We start from the raw sequence: 13,211 nt of genomic DNA on the forward strand, positions 1-13,211 counted from the left end.
CATACCGTATTCTTTCTCTATTGACTCAACACATGGCGTTGATTCCATTTTACAAAGTCTCTTGTCATGTCTGTTTCTCTATTCTTCTGTCATCATCTCTTTCCTGATAATTTCAATAGCCTCCACAACAATCTCTGGAATTCCATGTCTTTCCAATCTAATATCTCATAATATCTCAAGAGCTATCATTCAAGAAAGTAAAATTGCTTGAGTAAACATCATGGCCCTAGCACTGGATTTTTGGTATATTACTTGACGTCTTTAAGCCCTGATTCCCTCATTTGTAAAATACAGATATAACTAAATAAATAATCAACAACCATAAGAGAAAATAATCCAAATAAAGGGAAAATGTGATATGGTCTTTAAAGTGAGAAAAGGCCATATCTCGTTGAGAGGATAAAAAAGCTGTCACACAATCCTTACACTGTTAAATAGACTCAAGTTTATCTAACATTTCTAGGCAATAGCATCTGTGGTTGATTCTGAGGGCTTTAATTAAACAAATAATTAACCTTTAAAATAGAAGTGCACACCGAAGCACTATTATTGCCTTCACTAATTGTTTTTCCTGCTACACACAAAACCTTTGACCTTTGATGGTAAACTATTTAAAAACAATACAATCGTAATAAATACCCAGTGCCCTTTCCCAAACAACAGCAGCAACAAAAAACAATTATCTTGTAACTATATCTTAAATTAGTTTTGAAAAAAAGAATTTGTCATCAGTCTTTGCTTATAAATTCAGGAATAACTTCCTAATAGATCACAACATTGGTGTCCAATCAATATGTCACTCAAGAAGGCCACTTCTTCCTCCTGGCAATCTCTCATATCTTTATGCCTTGATCAATGTTGTTCCTTTTATTTTTTGGATGTCTTTTTTTTCTTCTCCTGTTAAACTCTCATTCTTCCCTCAAAACCTAAAGCAAGTGTCACCTCCTCTGTGCTTTCATTAACAATTAGCTTATACATATGTCTCAGCACTTTTGATGTATTGTGATAACTTTTATATGATTCATGTCTATTTCCCCAAGAAACTGTGAGTTCCTTGAGAGCTTTCATTTTAAGAGATTCTCAACTTAGGACAAAGTGAGGCATATCAAAGTCACCTAGGATACCTTTATTCAAAATACTAAACCACACCCTATATCCTGAAACAGATGAATCTCAAGATGAGAATTTTATAAAAGCTTCCCAGAGCCTCAGAACTCTAAATTCAAAGCTTCCTCAATTATAGCAAAAACAGAGAAGTCCTCTTACATATATACGTATATATATATATATATATATATATATATATAAACGTGTGCATGTAAAACCATTTCTTCCCCTCTTTTCTAGCAAAAAGAATTCCATTTTATCAAATAATCCTTACCATTCCACACACACACACACACACACACACACACACTTCAATGTATTAATTAGTCTTGTTCAAATAGATATCAGTAGTAGCTAAGTGAATTTGACCAAATGACTGCTACTCTTTGAAGATTCATGAAAATAAAAAGAAAACAATGACAACTTATTAAGTTTGTATCTCTGCCAGATACTGTGGTAAACTATTTGTGTAAAAACAGTCATGTAACCCTCACAATAAAATCATGAGGTAATGCTTAATCTTTATTTTACAAATCAGGAGCCTGGGGGCTCAAAGATGTTAAGGTCACTTGCCTCAAGTCCCCAAGTTTGAAACTGACAGAGCCTGAAATGAAACCCAGGTCAGTATGGAAAAAAAGTCTGTGAAATTTTGGATGTGTCCAGTTTTAATACCACAGTATTTAGAAGCTTATAAAGGTTTTCCTACCTTTGTGAAGGCCAGAAAACTAAGTGTGTGTGTGTGGAGAGGGGCGGGAAGGAGGAGGGAAGAAAGCAACTTTTCACTAGTCCTGTGAAAATTTCTGATATTTCATAAAAGATTTACATTCTTTGAATATAAAATGTAACCAAATAATAGTTTGGTGCCACATTGAAATCCTTACATTTAATAGTGATTTAAGGAAATGTGCAAAATGTCAAAACCAAAACTGTTATTTAATCTCACAAATTAGATCATGTGGCACTTGGAGACTACCCCGAAGAGAGTGACTTGTGCAAATAACTTTATAAAGGAATGTAGTGCAGTATGCCACAGAATTCTTTTTAGATCCTCAACAATAGTGTCCCCTTTATACAAATGATATAAATACTTTAATAAAGGAGATTTTAACTTATCAAGTGAACTGATCATACTTTTCTGCCTGTGTAAAATGACATGTTTAAAGCCTACTAATGATACTAGCATCTTTCAATATTTCACTTTAATAATTGCTCTGTAATAACAAATCTGACTGTTGTTAACACGATCTGTCTCTTTTGCTGGTGATTTAATTAGATTACTAACTTGTGTTCTCTAGCACCTGACCTTTCTTATTTAATACTATTTAAAAATAAGATCACTGACAATTCATTCAGTATTCTACTCTATTCTGTCAATTTTGTGATGATCACACATTCGAAAATGATACCAAATTACTTTATTTTTATTAACACAAGGTAGGAGTAATTGCTGCATTTTCTGAGGAATAGTATATTGATTACCACAATCACCACCATCACTACCACCAACATTTTACAGTATTTGCTTTGTTCCAGGTACTGACTGGTGCCCTTTATATGTGTTAGGACACCTCAAGCAAGTGGTGGAGCTATGATTCGAACCCATATAGCTTTATTCAGGAATAGCTCTCTTAACCACAATGATATACTGAACCATATTTTTAAAATCCTAAATATGGCTTTCCTTTTGATTCTGTAATTATTTCTCATTTCCCTTTTTTCTCATTTGACCTGAGTTCTGCTAACCACCTTTTCCCTTACCCCAAACCAAATGGTTACATCTCCCAAGGCAATGCTTAAAACCTAAATTTTTAGGGTTCTTACTCCTTTTAATTATGAGAATGAAAGCCCTCACCACTCTCTCTCTTTTCTTGTCCTGCCACACCTACTCATAAGCTTGTCCACCTCACTACTCCTTTTTTCCTTCCCTTGTTTGAATAATATTTATTCTGTAAGTTAACTGATAACTTTCAGGCATTCAATCTTAGTTCAAAAGTCATCAAGTTCTTATCTGGCAAATCTTGATTTTTTTTTTCCTGCAAATTGGAATAATACTTTAAAAAAACTATATAATCCATACAAATCTGATAATCAGGGAAAGATCTGGAATTTTTAATTTTTTAAAGCAGTCTAGATACACAAACAGAGAATTCTAAGTTTAAGATTGCTGTGATTTGGGAATAAATCTAATCTAATCTGCACTTGATTATTGCAGCAGCCACGTGCTTTTTATATTCTTATCAGCAAATCTGGGAAGCGTTTGGCACAAGTTCAGTGGAAGTTGGAATTTTTAAAATAATGTTTGAATATTTAAGTTGCCAAGTATAGTGCTAAGATAGTATTTCTTACAAAACTTCCACGTCTCAACCCCTCCCATTGATTTGTTAATGCATTAAATAATCAAGTGCATCACTATTTTTAGTAAAATGTTTAGCACATAAAATAAAAAATACACCACCAAACAGAGTAAATATTAAGCTAACTGGTCTAAAGTAATAAAGAGAAAGGAAAGCATTTTCTGTAGTCCTAGGTCCTAGATAACGTTTTGAGTTCCACTTTACATTCATCCATTAAAAAAAAAAAAAAATATATATATATATATATATATATATATATATATATATATATATATATATGAGCCCATTCTTATTTTATAATTGGAGAATAAGACCAAATTCTGAAAGAGAATCCACAAATTTCAACAGCCCTTCTAGCTCCTCCTCCCATTTTTTGAAGTCCCTCCCCTCTCTACCTCAGCTCTATGACTCATTGTAAAAGGTATCTTAGAGACTGGGAATACAGAGAAGATACTTGCAGCTCTCTAGTTTCAAAATAATAAGTGAACATTTGTTGGAAACCTGTTAGGTGCTAAGCACATAACATGCATTTCCTTACTCAATCCTCACAGTAAATCTGTCACAGAAAAGCCATTGCTTTTACGGAAGAGATGAGATATCAAAGCTCAGACATTTGTCCAAAGGCACAGAGTGGCAGAAGGTAGGATTTCACCTGAGTGAGTCTGATTCCAAAGCTCTGTACTCTCCCCTGGACAGGGGTGCCTCCAGGCAGCCCCCAGGACTCCTGGGCCAGGAAGCGTAAAAACTTTGTTTCCTACCTCCTAAAAAAACAGCTCAGACCCCTTCAAAGCAGATTCACCATAACAAGATCAATATTTAGAAGAATACACCAAATTCAACATTTATTACTACAGTGGTAGTTCACATTTTAATAAAAACCTCTGGACTTGCTTGTGTGTTGCAAAAGAGAAGCCTGTTTCCAGTTGAAGCAAGTTTGCAATTAAAAATGGTTTCAAGTGGTCTTCTCCATCCTTTTCCTATGTGGATACAAAGAGTGTGCTTCTATAAAGCTAAGCAACTCAGCATGTTACCAAATGGTTTTGAGTAACCAAGCAACATTATCATTGTTGATCTGCAGTGCTTTCTCTTAAATTATTTCTTCTAGGCAGTAATAGATTGAAGTGCATTGAATGCTCCAGTGTCAATTACCTGAATGGGGCTGGATTTGTCATTTTTTACTTTCTGAAAAAGTAAAGCTCCTTTACCCTGCCCTGTCTGGTTTTACCCAGAAGTTATTTTTATATAGTAAGGCAGTAGTATCTCCTGGGGCCTCCAGGCCAGGAATGTGTGATCACTTCTTTCTGCTTCTTGAATCATCTATGACCTCAGTGTAATGGGACCTCAAAAGAATTTAATAAGTTCCTGATATCAATTAGTTTCAATAAATTACTCATACATCCTCTTAAGGTCTCATATTTTAAAGTGCTGTTACTGAAATAGTTTTTCTTAAATTTACTAATGCCTAATACATCTCTCCATATAAGATTCTATTTTATTTGATTGTTTTGAAAGCAAAAGATTGAACTTCTCTTATAATTTAGGGATAATAGCACGTTCCCATCTATCAACCAGTTGCCCAGTTATCTAGACTCGAGTCCTTATAGGATTTGTGACAATCTCTCTTTATATTGTGTAAAAAGATTTTCATTCCTTAGCATACTATGCTGGCTTGGCTAGGTTTCTCATTAACACAGGAACACGTCTTGTCCACACACGGATCCTTAGCCTGCCCAGTAGGAACACGTGGAACACTGGCTACTTATTTCAACACTTTGTTTTCTATCTCATAGCTAGTTTTTAATCCTTTACTTTCTACTCCACAGTTGCCAAGTTTTCTGAATAGCCTCATATTAGGTTAAAAGCCTTGCGAAGTTATTTTTTAAAATAGAAAAGAAAATAAATATTTAGCCAGCAGTGCATCTTTATCACGATTTCCTTTAACTCTATCAAAGTCCCCTTACAAGGGTATCATTTACCCTTGGAAGTTGCATTTCTTTGTCTCAGTCATTATTTGGTTCTTAGAAATTTCTACAACTTCTCTCACACTTTCACCTCAAAGACTTCTGTAATGATAGGTGCTTCCCTCAAAGACTGCATTGTTTTAAAATTACTGCAACAATTCTAGAGTTGAATCAGTTTCACAACTTAAAAAAAATGTTTTCTGGAATCTGCAATGATAATGTGCAATGATTTCATCATTTCCGAGATTTTACTTCAGTCATATTCAATGAGTTACTTGGGCATGCTTCTTTGGAACCATTATCCATGAAACCATCATTCACTGGCTGTGGAGAACCAGAGAAAGTAACCCTGTGTTGAAATAATAGTCATTTTTAAAAAAACTATTGAGGGACTTCCCTGGTGGTGCAGTGGTTAAGAATCTGCCTGCCAATGCAGGGGACACGGGTTCAAGCCCTGGTCCGGGAAGATCCCACGTGCTGCGGAGCAGCTAAGCCCGTGTGCCACAACTACTGAGCCCACGTGCTGTAACTACTGAAGCCCACGTGCCTAGAGCCCGTGCTCTGCAACAAGAGAAGCCACCGCAATGAGAAGCACGTGCACCGCAACTAAGAGTAGCTCCCACTCGCCGCATCTAGAGAAAGCCTGCACACAGCAACGAAGATCCAACACAGCCAAAAATAAATTAAATAAATAAATCTATATAAAAAAAAAACTATTTGCGAGTCATTCTCTTCGCTTGAAATTCTGAGCAACGATAAAAGATAAGACATCAGTAACATAAAAATAGCCCACTTCTGCTATAGCTAAGTGGCCCTTAGAAGCCTATGTTGTTCAAAAACAATTTCATTAGAAGAATATTGACTACTCCTATGTATATGTTTGTGCTAGGGAAAAACAAAAAAACCAACCCTGCACTGAAGAAACAAATACACTCAGGCTTGAATCCCAGCTCCACCACTTTCTGACTGCTTGAAGGAGCAAGTTACTTAGCTTCCCTGAAATTCAGGATCCTGTATGTGAAAATGGAAACGAAAATACCCAGATTTCAGGGGATAATAGGAAGTAACGTTAATAAATATATAAAGCATCTAGTACTGAGTAATTAGTAGATGTGTTCACAGATGATTCTTCTCTGGCTTGGTCCACACTGCTGAACAGAAGTTATTCAAAGAAAAGACTACATCAATTTGGTATACTGACATTTTAGATTATAGTTATATGTAATGGACTCTCTGTCCATCAGTTAAGTGTTTTAAGCCTTTAAAAGACCACTATTATTTGTGTAGATATTTTAGAAATAGCAAATGTTAACAAGACTAAACATTGATTTCCTAAGCAACATAGTTTGCAAGTTCTGTTTTTTTTTAAATCCCTAAGTAAATTTTACATATGCTGCAATAAAAGTGGTATGTGAACCACGTTGTAAAGACTGTTCAGTTCACAGTAGTTTGGCCATTTACAAAAGGTATAATGAGGAAGATGAACTCAAAGGACTTGTGGTGATGGACAAGTCAGCCCTAGGTTTTCTCTAGCAAGAGAGGGATCCTCCCCTCCCCAACTCCAAGCTCCCACCGTCAGTATAATATTAAGAGAAAAACTCAATGAGAAGTCAAATCTCAGAATACAGGTCTGCAAATGTGGCATTCTCCAAAAATCGAAAAATCTCCATTTATACACAAACATTGGGTCAAGTAATTTTCTAGACTATTCCTTACACTGCAGTCACCTAAATCATATGACCTACTGAGAACATCACCAAAGCACAAAACATTTATTTTTTTCTCTGAAGCAATCCCTAATGAACCGAAGACAGTACGTTAGAGCTTTCACAAAGCCAAGTTAAGTGGGAAAGGTAAAAATTAGGAATTAAAACTCTGCTTCAATCCATGTAGATTTAAACTGATCTATTAGCATTTTGGAGCCAGTCTTCCTATTATAAAGTGAGGATAAAGTGAGCTGTTCTGCTTGCCTCACAAAGTCACGGTGAGGATGAAATGGAAGTTGTTGCTATCATCACCTCCAGGTGATCATGCAAGACAGGGAAATACAATCCTTGTACTACACTTTCTAAATATTTAATGTCCTAAATACGCTGACATGGAAGGCACCACTACTACTTATAATAAACTATGCTATACAGTTATATATATGGGGGAAATGATTGCTTCCCATGTGCAGGCTTATTTATTTTGTGAATCATATATGGCCATAAAAGAAAATCCTCAGATGACTAAATCAATTCTTTTTATCAACACTGTAATTGTTGAAATAAATTTATCAATAACCTAAGATGGAGAAAAGTTTCCTAAATTATATGTAAATAATCCTCAGGTTATTACTGTTAAGAGTTTTCTACATTTCACCACATTAGGAAAGGTCAAATTTATATAGTCATATAGCCCAAATTATACTTACAAGAATTGACCTAGGCAATGATGGATACAAACATAAGTAAAATAAATCTGGAGAGGTTAAGTTAGTGAAAGTATGCATAGTCCCAGAAAAGGAAGATTAGAAAGGCTAGGCTGGAGCCAAGAATGAAAAATGTACTATTGGAACCTGCTATGAATTTTCAAGACAATACTTATGCGTACCCATGAAATGTTTATTTAATAAATCATTCATTAATGAGCAGATTGATGAGATTTGGCACATTGTTTCTTTGGACTGTATTAGTGGCAGAAAAAATGGTTTCTGAGACACAGCCAATTTTTTTCTTCTTTGTCTGGATGCAAGTATTGCAAAGGGTCCCTTGATCTGGGCAAAGTGAGAGTTTTAAGCAGGAGATGCCATGATCATATTTGCATCTTTGGGATGCTATGCAGGGGATGGAATGGAGGAGGAAGAGTTTGGTTGTTTAAAAAAAAAAAGGACACTGGAACATTCATTGTACTTCCATCTATTACCTTCTAGAAGAAATCATGGATTAAAGGAAGAATCGTGATTCCATTGGAGAGAAAAGGAATGTTAAAACATCCAAGACTGGGGTAAGAGAAAAGATGATGAGCTCAATTTTGGACGTGAATTAGAGGAGAGGTGATGAGTAAAAATTTAAGTTACTGAAACTAGATCCTGGAAGAGAAGCCTGAGTTGAAAATCATTTGGAAGAAGTCATAACTAATACTAGCGAGTAGATGGGACTTCTGAGGAAGAACACATAGCATACAGAAGAGGAGAGCTGAGGACAGAACCCTAAGGAAGGAAAATTAAGAAGCAAGTGGCTTGAAGATTATTGAAAGAATACAAAAGGTGATGATGGAGAACAAAGAGGTAGGCACAGGACCCTGGAGTGATCGGTAAAACAGTGACCAAAGGAAAAGAACTTTCCAGAAGTTTGAGGCACAGCGTAAAATTACACAGAGAAGTAAAATAAGGCCCTGGTGATATTGTGAGAGATGATGGTGAAAGAGGCAGTAGAGGGATGGTACATACTTCATAGAAGGAGTAGATAGAACTTGCTGATGGGTCTGATGAGGAAAGTGACAGAAGAAGACAAATCAAAGATGATTCCAATGTTTTTTGCCCAAGAAATTAGAGGAACGGAGATCCTGTTTACTGAGATGAGGAAAAGTGCAGGTGGAACAAGTTGGGAGGGAGGAGAAGGTTTGGAATCAGTCATTTGGAAAGTGTTTGGTTTGAGATGTTTTGTTTATATACCTAAGTAAAGGTGTCAAGTAGGTAAAGTGTGGCAGTGGGGGCAGAGAGGAGAGGGTGAGGGAAAGAGAGAAGGAAAAGGAGAAGGAGGGGTAGGAAGGAAGGAAGAGGTCAACATATAGATGCTCATTTAAGTCCTTGAGATGAGATTGAATAAGATCACCTAGAGGATACATGAGAGTACATGACTGAACCCAGGATACACTCTTACACAGGACACACCAAAGGAGGGGACGCTGTAAGCAGCCCACTCCAGCAGGGCAAAGTACTTTATCCTCGACATTGTTTAGAATTGCCAGTGCGTGGTAAAAATAATAATCAAGCAGGCTAACTTTTAGTCAGTTTTATTACTGTTTTTAAATTCCTATAGGAATGCTGCCACTTTATTGCCTGAACTGGGGTGGAATATTCACACTATCCCCTCCTCAAATAAGAAGAAACCAGTGAAGAAGACTGAGCAAGAACAGTCTATGAAGTAGAAGATCCAGAGAGAATGGGGTATGGAAGCCTCGTGAAAGAGCCATTTCAAAAAGGGAGAGATGAACTTGTTAAAAGTTGCTGGTTGGGCAGATGAGAACTAGGAATTGATCATGATGTTTGCCAAAGAATGGGTCCTTAGAGTCTTTGACCAGAGCTTCTTTTGAAGAGTGGTGAAGGCAAACGCCCCCTGAATGTGGGTAAAAGAGAGAATGAAGATGAAGGAAATGGAGGAGTCAAGTGCAGACGATTCTCTGAGGCGTTTTGCTGTAAAAAGGATCAGAGAAATGGGGCAGCATGCGGAGGTGGCTGTGGCATCATGGGAGGGTTTTTTAAAGTAGAGTGACGTAGAGAATGTCAGTATGAGGATGGTGATGAGCTAGTGGTGAGGGAAAATTAATGATGCAGAAGACAGTGAGGCAGTGACAAGTGTCAGATGATGGATCTCATAGGATCCAGACGGGTGTGGATTTCTGAAGCAAGTGTGAATGGGGATGGAAGTCAAATGATCACTGAAGTCAATGGACGTTAGGTTAGAACTTAACCTCATAGAAGCTGGAGGCTGTCAGGATCATGACAAAAGTTGGGGATGAGAGTTGGGGGAGTACAAAGTTACAGAGGAGAGTAAAGAGGTGCCAAAACGAATGAGAATGTTGTAAAACAGGGACTAGAAAAGAGGGCCAGATAGCAAAAGCCATTTTGTTTTAGCATATAAAATATTCCTATTGTCCTTTTTTGTGATACCCAATGACGGAAACCATTTTTGTTGAGTAAAGATTTGACCAGCAATCTTATCTAGCTATGAGCCAGGACCACTACTTTTTCCTTGTAGATACTATGGAGGCCATGTAAGCAATAAAATTATTATCAACAAAAATGAAAAACCTTGCAGAACATAAGCGGTCTCCTATTAAACTCTTAGATTAAGTTTTATGGCAATACTATCACATTGTATTTTTCATAATCTTTCTAAGTTTGATCAAAAAAACTTACAATATGATGCACATAGCAGATGAATTTTAGGATTTTGGTACAAGGTGATGAAAATATCTCAGAAGTGTATGATGACTTGGTCCATTAAGTTTGTTGTCATGGCTAAGTAGATGAAGTAACTCATGATCATTACTAATGTAAAAGGTGATGTATAAGCTAAAACCACATTATCGTAAACATCTTATGATTAAAACAAACCAAAAAATAATCCTGCAGAAATTTAAAGATATCGCTATTCTAAAATACTTGATAATGGCAAACAGGAAAAGTGAACTTTAATACGTGCGGACAATTCACAAATGGTGACCAGAATTCAAATACACGAAGGGGCAAAATAAACAAAAAGCCATAAATATGGTCACCTTAAAAAAATAAAAGGTATGTTGGGGGAAGGAGGTGGAGGAATCTCGTGGTAAAAAAATAAAAAGTAACTTTTTTTTTTTAATCTCACTTCTACAAACTATAAATGAAAACATCTTTAATGTGGTAAGTAATTTGAGCCAAATGTAGAATTCCCTTTTGAGGATTTTTATCATTGATATTTTTAAGGATGTAGAAAGGATAGCCATATATGTTTGACCCAATAGAATAAGTAATATGGGAATGAATTTCATCTTTTATATGGCTAATATTTTCTATACACTATACATTTCTTTACCCTGATCTTCACAATCTGTCCTCAAGAGGCAACAGAACTCTATCGCCCCAAATGCTCTAGAACTCTTTCCAGAATAAAGAAAACTGACCTCTAATTTGCAGATCTGTGTCTGCTTTTTTGCAGCTACACTATGAATTGTTAAGAAGTATCTCTTTATAGTCACAAAATTAGAATGTAAGAGGGCGAAGCCAAATGGAATCAATTTTCATTTGTTCCAATTCAACCCTCTCCCATCCCCCACACCCCGTCTCCTCTGTGGTGCCCCTGAAAGGGTTGCAGGGTATTTATGGATTGGTGTTGGGGCACTTTGTTTTCCTTCCTTCTGCAAACGCATAGTGGCAATCCTGTCTTGCTAAAAGTCTTGTAAATAGGAACCAACGAACTTCTCCTGATGGATCTCCAACAAACATGTCGACTCCCATGAATGTTTCATTTCACCTTATGTACAGTTCACCTCATGACCTAGTTCTGGGTTTGTTTTCATTCATGGGTTCAATGAGTATTTATTGAATACTTACTATATGCAACTCTGATAGTCACCTTATGGAAGTACAATAGAACAATTTCTAGATATTTTAGTTTAATCAATCTTTTTTATTCAGATACAAAACTGTCCTGGACTTACATTGTTCCACATTTCATAAAAGATTTCTTCAATACTTATTTAGCATAAATGACATTAACAGGCTAATATAAGTATAACCTCTAAATGTTATAAATAAAATAGCCTCTAACATGGTTTCATTAAACTACAAAAGCCTCTAAAAAATCATGATGAAAAATGACAATGTTTTTGTTAGTTCAAAAAAAAAAAACAACTTTATAAACACATTATTTCTGCTTTGCACTGGTTGTTTAAAGGGTTATGTTTGAAAGGGGGCAGGGTCATGCCTCACTATCAGACCCCCTGCTTTTCACTCCCCCTGCCCACTTAAGTCTGAGCCAAGCTTGGGAACTTACAGTGAAATCTTTGACTCTTCGATTGCTTGTATTTAGTCAGTAAGTTTGCTCTGTGGATTTGTTTCTCACATGCTTTTTCCATTTACCTACAGTTCTCTCAGTAACAGCCTCCTAATGTGTCCACCACAATGACTGACCTTGAAGGAGCTTCTGCCTCTAGGTCCTCCCAACGTTACCCCTCTGACACATGGCTGCCACATCATGTTTCCTAAAACACCTCTGCAGTGATGTCATTCTCACACTCAAAAGCTTTAGTGTCTTCTTATTTTCTGCCTCGTCAAATCTAAACTTCTTTGCTCAGCTTCCAAAGCCTTCCATAGTCTCAACTATCTACTTACTTTTTGCCACTTTCTCCTAAATGGTCATTATTAGGCACTCAGTTCAGTTTCTTGCTTCTCAACAAAATCTTGTCAATTTTCTTTCATCCCTAGGTCTGAATCACATCATCTTCCCTCTCAACTGTAAGGGCTATGCCTAAATAAATAAACAGGCAAATAAACAGACGCAGAGACAAACAAATAAGACTCTATTTCACATTCCCAATCTTACTCATTCTTCATGTCCTAATATTCCACTCACCATAACAAACCCCACAGATCCAATGCTCCTTTGAACAGTTCTGAACTTGGAGAAGTTCTTTAAACTGTGATGGTTACATGGCTTATTGTGTCAAGTATATTGATTTTGTCTTCCAGGCATCTTCGAAACTCCTTGAGGGCAGGGAACTTTCATTCTTTTGTCCCTCACAACCCCAGGCCAACTGCTACACCCAGAGCTGATGTCCAGTGGATTCCTCTCTAGGGGGTTCTATAATCAATAATGGCAGCAAAGAAGAAGAATTTTATCTTCACTTCATTCTGATTCTCACTCCAATTAATTCATCAAGCATTTGCTACACTTAAGGACAAGTATTTGGTATTCCCTCTCAAAGGGAAAAGAGTTAAAAATCTTACAGAAAGAGGCTAAAGGGGGAGAAAAGTTCTTTGAGGCATATGCCAGCTTTGTGAGCAATCTTTCTTCTTTTCCTTCTCACGTACAACTGTTAC

General features: G+C 36.5%; 1 protein-coding gene across 4 annotated transcripts in view; it reads right to left on the bottom strand.

Moving 5' to 3' along the window:
- ZFHX4 (zinc finger homeobox 4) overlaps positions 1–13,211 on the bottom strand; it is a 177,487-nt gene that overhangs the window by 33,202 nt on the left and 131,074 nt on the right. The gene's annotated exons all lie outside the window — the stretch shown is intronic.

This window comes from Balaenoptera musculus, chromosome 17 (assembly GCF_009873245.2).
Source record: "Balaenoptera musculus isolate JJ_BM4_2016_0621 chromosome 17, mBalMus1.pri.v3, whole genome shotgun sequence".
NCBI lineage: Eukaryota > Metazoa > Chordata > Mammalia > Artiodactyla > Balaenopteridae > Balaenoptera > Balaenoptera musculus.